At 41.6% G+C, this 7,937-nt stretch overlaps 1 protein-coding gene across 6 annotated transcripts in view; it reads right to left on the reverse strand.

Moving 5' to 3' along the window:
• Pappa2 (pappalysin 2) overlaps positions 1–7,937 on the reverse strand; it is a 256,051-nt gene that overhangs the window by 33,364 nt on the left and 214,750 nt on the right. The gene's annotated exons all lie outside the window — the stretch shown is intronic.

A 7,937-nucleotide genomic window follows, 5' to 3' on the forward strand; every position in this document is an offset into this window, starting at 1 on the left:
TCTCTCTCTCTTTCTCTCTCTTTCTCTCTCTCCCCGCCTCTGTGTGTGTGTGTGTGTGTGTGTGTGTCTGTATGAAGTCATTCTGTTCTCCAAAATAAAACACAGCCCGGAAACGTGTGCTTGCTAGTCAGATTTCAGAGTTTCTGTCTCCTCACAGTGATAAGCCTCCTTCCTAAGCAAGGAAAAAATAGTGCAATCAAAACTCAATTTTCCTGCCACTGTCCTCTCCCTGGCAAATTGCATATTGGCCCATGCTTCCTGTCGAGTTAAAGCACTACCCAATGTCTGTGAGGGACCAGGCACAGCTAACAGGAGTACCATCTGGAATATAAATAACGACAGGGAAGAAGAGCAAAGTCCAAGACAACAGCGGAGAAAGAATCTGAGGAACGGGGCAGCAGATGGATCGAATTAGTGATGGAAGCACTGTTGGTATTCGCTGCTAAAGGTGTAAAACCAGAACTGCTTCCCACCAACTTTTCAGTCATGCTGCCACGCCGGTGAGGCTAAATTTGTCCCCAGGGTCTTGTTTTTCCACTCCTAATTCCCGCATCTATAAATTCCTATAGAGAGTACATTTAGGGTAGGGACAGATAAAAAGGATCTCAGCAGCTACTTTTAAAAAATTACAAATATATTTACATTTATCCAAGGAGTACTAGATTTACAGAGAAATGGAACACCAAGACATCTTTGGTGTTTGAGACAGGAGACAATATTTCACCCTGTCAGAAAGATCAGAAATATAGGCCTTTAAAACTCTGGGAAAACTAACATGCCTTTTAAACACTTCTTTTTATAACCTTGTATAAAGGTTAACACTTCCAGGTTCTTCCTGGACAGAGTCGCATTACATAGCCCACTCAGTATTCATGCCCATTATTTCTGTTCTGCTAGGATCTTATGTGGGGGGGGGGGGTGGTTCCTAATTTATCTCTATATAAAATAGTCAGCAAATAAAAGTATTATATGAGTCGTTTTCCTTCTCAGCTTAAGCTTAAAGATAATCCACTTATTTGGATTTTCCTTCAGAGGTATTGTTAGCTAGATTATTTTTATACCATTCTGGTTGCCCTTGATGTGCTCTGGACTTTCTAACCATTCAGAGGGCTAGACCTAAAGGGAAAATAGAAGCAGGCCAATCATAAGAAAATGATAACATAAGAGGACACTCAAGCTTTCTGCCTACACTTGCTTCAGTGGTTGCTTTAAGAATAGAGGTAGCTCCTCTCTACTTCAACTGAGACCAGAGTTTTGGGAGGTTTTTTATTTTATTTTATTTTATTGTTTTTGTTTTTGTTTTAAGACAACTATTACAGTCAAGCTCTCCAGCCCTTCCTGGCTTATAAGTATGGTAGTCTTAACATTTTGTGTCAATGTTTCTGAGTTCTAACACTGACTTTTTTTTCAGGTTTATTTTGAGTGATTTTCTTCACTTGTCTGAGAACTCCTGGAAGATAACATCCTCTTATCCCAAGGTGCAAGCTAAATAGGATGTTGGCGATCATCTGTCCAGGAAGGAGCTTACCTGACAGTGTGACTCCTACATGCAGCCAAAGAAGACCTAGAGGACAGTCCCTTGGGTCTTTTCTCAAAAGGAAATCCTTGGATTTCATGCCAAGTTTGACATAAAATAAGGAGAACTGCAGAGTCTTCATTTTAAAGCCATTATGGCCATGTAGTCCTACTCATAATTTTCAAGTAGCTCCTCCATGAACCCACTGCCTATGAAGTGTCTGGAGATGAGGCACTACACATGTTGCTATTGGACTACACATACACAGGCCTTCCCTTTCCACACAATTTGTAGTGGTGAGGCTGCAGTGGGCTTCTCAGACTAAAACAACATACCTGCTAAACTGAAGAGGTGCTGTCTCTCTGACCAGTCTTTTGTCATTGAATATGATATCAGTCAAGGAGATTATGTTCCTTATAAGTATAGGAGTTGGAAAATTTTTGTTCTAGAACTTTCCATAGTGGAAAAAGCAGACTTGCAGACATATATTTTTATTCAATCCTTTTTTCCCTTTGAAAATGGTGTATATCATTAGGCTTTCCTTCTACTCTTCTGATAACCTCTTATTCCTTTAAGTATATCAAAGTGATAAATAATATTACTCCAGAATCTTAGTAAATATAAAGTTCAAGGAGGCCCATGAAACAGCCTTTGGCCTAACTTTCTTCATCCTGGCTTGTTTCCTCCCATCTAAATATGTGTGTTTGATACACAGGTATTACCACCTTGGGAGAATTAACAGTTAGGAAAAAAAAAAGCACAATTATCTCTCAGTGTTTGTGGCAAATGAAGTTTAGTGAGTCCTTATCATATATTCAGTATTTATTAAAAACACACAGCAGGTGCATGGCATCACAGACCAAGTTTTCTCTTGTAGGCCATATCCAGGATAGAAACATTAAATAAAAACCAGAACTGTCTTGAACTTATGATTAGGAAGGTCAGTGTCTACAAGTTGCCACACATAACCCACCTTGTAAATTGGAAGTCAAGGCGAAGCAAGGAGCTTCACCCACTAAGAAGACCATGTAAGAGAAGAACTGGTGGCTGTTGTGAGGATCCAGGTCTATGTAATAGGCAAAACGTGCCCCAGAGAAGGGAGGTTTGCTGCTTCTTTTGATTGATTCTGCTGAGGAGAGCTTCACATTTGGAAGGATGTGTGTCTCCATTGTTCTTCTGAATCTTAATTCTGACAATTACTAGAAATAAATTTTATCCACCCAATTAAAAGCTATGTAAACCTAAATTTAGAGAAGTAACTGAAGTTTTCCAAGTAAACGGGTAACAAAGGCTAGGATTAAGCTTGCTTCTACAGCCCAGTGTCCCTCCTTCTACACCATGCATCTCTCTGCAACTGGAGAGCCTTCTATGATGGAGCTTTCATTGTTCACTTCGCTGTTCCAGCCCAGCCTTTGCTTTCACAGTGGACTCATTCAGGTGCTTTTCCAATTGAAGTCTCCCAAATCAAAACTCTCCTCTATTTTCCAATTTTCTTCCTCAGAAGAGCACCTAGCAATATTACATCAGTGACTTTAGGAGACAATGTGAAAGGAAAGTGAGCAGGAACATTGTCCTCCAAACTCTTGGTTTTGCAGCCAGCTTGAAGCTTACACCTACTAGGTAAGCATAAAAAAACCTTCTAAACATTATGGTGGGTGTTTATGAGGGCAAGAATAAGAATTTATAGAAGAAAGGCCAGTTACAATGTTGTGCGACTCCAAGCAACTGTCAGAGGCTTTAGAATACCCCAAGAACATCAATTGAGCACAGTTACCATGGTGAGCTGTGGTACTATTCCTTAGGGAATGTCACTATTAGCATCATTTAGCAGCTTATGCAACTCCTAACCATTGTTTATCTTACCTTAAAGAGAGCCAGAGAGGTGCTGTGCATAGCTAAAAATTATAGCCAGAATTTGCACTTAATTTTCTTGTGGAGTGTGTGTGTGTGTGTGTGTATGTGTGTGTGTGTGAGTGAGTGAGTGTGTGTACTTGTTCATGTACGTGAGTGTACCTGTTAAGGTCAGACGATAGCCTATGGTTTTTGTTATTGCCTTCCCCTGGCTTGAGACAGGGTTGCTTTGTTGTTCACAATTGTGTTGTTCACAACTACAGGAAAGAAGCCCCGTGAGCTGCCAATTATTCTTTGGTCTCTATCCCTCAACTCTCCAGAGAAATACTGGAATTCCTAACTCGCGTTTGCAGGCCCAACCCTAGGTGGGTTCTTCATATTTACATGGCAAGTGCTTACCCAGTGAACCATCTCCCCAACCCCACATCTAATCATTCAAAACAAAACAAAAAAGATACAACTCTATAGGAAGCAGTAAACATGTCAAGAGAGACCATCAGGCACTGTTCTGGAGACTGACCTTACAGGGGTACATGATCACAGCAAAAGCAAGGTCAAAGAGTAAATCAAGCTTAATCAGTCTGTATGAAGGACGTTAATAAGTTCTGTGGGAAAGCAGCAGGTGAATTATTAAAGAACTGTTCTCCATTTAAGTCAGCAGTTCTCAACCTGTGGGCTGCAACTCCTTTGGGGATATAAAGGATTCTTTCACAGGGGTCTCATCTGAGATATCCTGCATATCCAATATTTACAGTTATATAGTAGCAATGAAATAATTCTATGGTTCTGGGAGTCACCGCAACATGAAAAACTTTATCAAAAGGTCATATCATTAGGAAGGTTGAGAACCACTGAAGTAAGTGGACCAAGGACTATGACATTGGGCAAAACTGAAAATAGGCCTTTGTAAAAGGAAAAGGAAAAAAATGGATAAAAGAATAAGAGGGAAAGAGGTGGAGAGGGAGGGAGGCAAAGAAGGGAGGGAGGGAAGAGGGAGGGAGGGAGGGAATAGGGGAGGGAAGGAAAAAAGGAAGGCTCATGGAGGAAGAGAGGGAGGTAAAGGAGCGAGAGAAGAGAGAGGGAGGGATGGGGAAGAGGGAGAAGGAGTGAGAGAAGGAGGTAAAGGAGGGAGAGAGGGAAGTGGGAGAGGTTTTGTTTTAAATGTACTTAAACTATCTGATATCACAAAATTCAAGAGTGAAATGTAGACTCACTTCAACTTGTTTGCAGAGTGAGGGAAAGTGCACTTTTGTCATTCTATTTCTTTCTCAGTTCTCTCTCCTCTGTTCTTTCTTTATGCTAAATGGAATTTTATTGAACAAGGATTTGACAGAATAAACATTACTTTCATAAACAGTTATAAAATATTTGTAGGGAATGATTGTGCAAGCAGTAAATAAATTGACTCATTCCTTCAGTCGATAAATTGCGTTTCAGCTACTCCCAATACTGGGTTGACTAGCTAGTGTGCAACAATTTAAAAGACAACATTTTCAACCTGCAGCTAGGCACAATGTGCTAAAACCCAGAAGCCCCCACCCCTGAGGTAGTAAGTAGCTTTAAAAAAGTGCCAGAGTAGATATATACTTTATAAGGGATGGGAGTGGTGGGTAGGTTTTGGGTATTGAATAATCCAAGTAGAATTAGGTGCCTGGGAAACATACTGAAGGATCTGCATTAGTTAGCATAGTATAGAAACTCATCAAAATTGGACTATTTACATTTGAGGCATCACAATATTTGGCTGTGGAAAGGTTAATAGCCTCCTACGCTTCTACCCATTAGATGCCAGTAGCTCCCTCCATTCACCTAGTCCTGTCAAATAGTGAGGTGTGGGGTATAAAATTGATCTTAGCTAAAAATCTCTCACTTAGGGGAGCATAAGCTGGGTCAAGAATGTAACTAAATATATATGAAAGTACCAGGTATGGAATAATATGGGACAAGATTGCTGCATCCAAAGATGAAAAGAAAAGTTGGGAGGATTTATTTTTCTGTAAGACAGAGTCTCTCTATGTAGAGAGGCTGTCCTGGAGCTTCCAATGTAGATGGCACTGGCCTTGAACTCACATAGATCCTCTTGTCTCTGCCTTCCAAGTACTCATAAAACACATACAGACACACACAGACACAGACACACATACACACACAGACAGACACACACAGGAGTTGGATGGAGGGAATGAGAGAATAATTATTTCTGGGCAAAGAAAGCTGCAATATAGGAATGCCCAGATTAGTAACTTTCTAGTCTCCTCCCAGGGTCTGGGATAGTGGTTCTTAGGTTTCCACATTGACTTCCGTAGTCCCCAGCTGTTAACCATACAGATTGCTGGCCTCCTATAAAGTTTCTAAAGCAGTGGGTATAGGAAGGACCTAAGAAGGTACATTCTACTGAGTCCCCAGGTGACAATAAAGACATTATTCAAGGTCAAGACACAGGATCACTGGTGTCAGTCAGAGAGTCCTGGGTTAGCAGTGCGTGATAGCAGTGCATCAGGGGAAGCCACCAGCGAAAAGAGCAATGCTTCTTATGGCATCCTCAAAGAGAACATAGCTGAATAAGAAGCTCTGGATAATAGATCATTCTGGAGCGTATGCTGGGGTACATGTCAGGGGAAAGGACAAACGCAGAAAGCTCTGTATCGGAACCTTCTGGAAAGCACTGAAGCCAACCCAAGCCCTGACATCCACCCTCGGATTTGAGATGATGCATAGAAACAGCAGAGAGGAACTCTCAGGATCTGTTCGATCTCTGTCCAGCTCCCTAAGCCTGCTGTCTGTTTATCTCCCTCTTTCCCTGGCCTCCTCTTCTCCCCATCACCCCCTGCCCAGTGGATGATTCACTGCCTCCCCTCGCTTCCCCACCCCACCCCACCACCATCTGTTTTTCTAATGATGGCAGAGGATGAGCTGTTCTGTTGGCCCTGTACCATAACAGAGCACACTCCATGCTAGCATTAGCCCTCATGCATCCTCAGAATGCCGTTTTATGGGTATCTTTTCCCCACCAAGTTTTCTCTTAAACCCTACCCTTTCCCTTTCTCTGGTCTCATGTGGGTCCCAGTTTCTTAGAACTAGATCAAGAGACTCAGATTCAGAACAGAGGATTAACATGCATGCCTGCAAGCAGGTTGGGTGTGTTTGAAGGGATTGTTGGAAATCAATGGCAGTTAAAGGCACTCTCTTTAGCACACTCCAAGGAGCCAAAAATATCTGGGCAGGGCTGCAAAGTGGCTTATTGAGTTCCAAAGAGAGGTTTGGATGAATAAATCTGCAGTGGATTGTGGGGAGTGGAGAAAGCCCTGAGCAAGTGAAGTCCTGATGGATGTATGGTGTTGACATAGGGATGGACGTGGCAAAGCCTTCTTGGGAAAGCCAAGGATGACTTTTGACTGTGTAAAGAAAATGGCCACTCTATCTTTCTCTTCTCTCATATCTATGCTCTTAAGAGACTCCCCTGCAGAGACTCCTCCTACAGAGATTAACAAAACCTGTCTCCTGATTCAGCCCTGTATTATAAACTCAGCCTCCTTATTCAGCTACAATAACCCACCTCTCTGTTGAATTCTATCTAATAAACATACTGAGTGTATCAGGGTGCTGAAGTTTCTCCATCAGAGATCTTAACTGATCTGATCTCAATTTTTCTGTGCATCTACATTTGTCTGTCTGTCTGCCGGTCTGCCTGTGTGTTCAGCTGTCTATCTATCTAAATCTATCTATCTATCTATCTATCTATCTATCTATCTATCTATCATCTATTTACCTGTTCTTCATTCTTTCTCCAGCTTAGCCAGAACCTATCCCTGGAGCCATGCTGGACAGGGCAGTGCCTGGACAAGAATATTTGTATCTGTCACTGTCTGTTCCTAGGATTGGAAGGCCTATTTAAATGGGCTATGTGTGTATTCTCCTTTTCAGTGTCAGAGTTCCTGGGCCATTCTCTGTAGGCAATGCTATGATTTATTCTAGACTTTTCTTTGTTAGGCTAAAGAAGTCACTGCACTAGAAGTGACACACTGATGGGAATCCACTGTGGAAAAAGGAAAACAGACTTTCTCCTTTCAGAGTGAAGATTTAGGTCAGACCACTTAGTGGTGGAATAGAGCTCTACCTGTAAGTTTGCATAGATGCCTGCATGACCTTTCAGTTAATGCAAAGGAGGGAAGTGTGGACAAGTGACCACAGTGACTGGAGTAATGTCTGCTCTTTGATTATACCTGCTATTCATGTCTAGGTAATTTTGGCCACAACTTCCATATATTTTTGTTTGGTAAAAAAAAATTACACAGAAAATTTTTGTATTTATTTAATTTTGAGTATGTCTATGTATGACATTATATAAATACATATCAATCTCAATTTTAAGCAAAGCCTGGTGACTTCTACCTACCCATAACCTTGGCCCTCAGGATTCTGAGGCAGAAGGATTACCACAGATCTAGTCGGGCCTATAGTGGCTGCAGTATAATACCTTGTCTACAAATACACACACACACACACACACACACATACACACACATACATACACACACACACACACACATACACACATACACACACACAC

Source organism: Mastomys coucha, unplaced genomic scaffold, assembly GCF_008632895.1.
Source record: "Mastomys coucha isolate ucsf_1 unplaced genomic scaffold, UCSF_Mcou_1 pScaffold1, whole genome shotgun sequence".
NCBI classification, from domain to species: domain Eukaryota; kingdom Metazoa; phylum Chordata; class Mammalia; order Rodentia; family Muridae; genus Mastomys; species Mastomys coucha.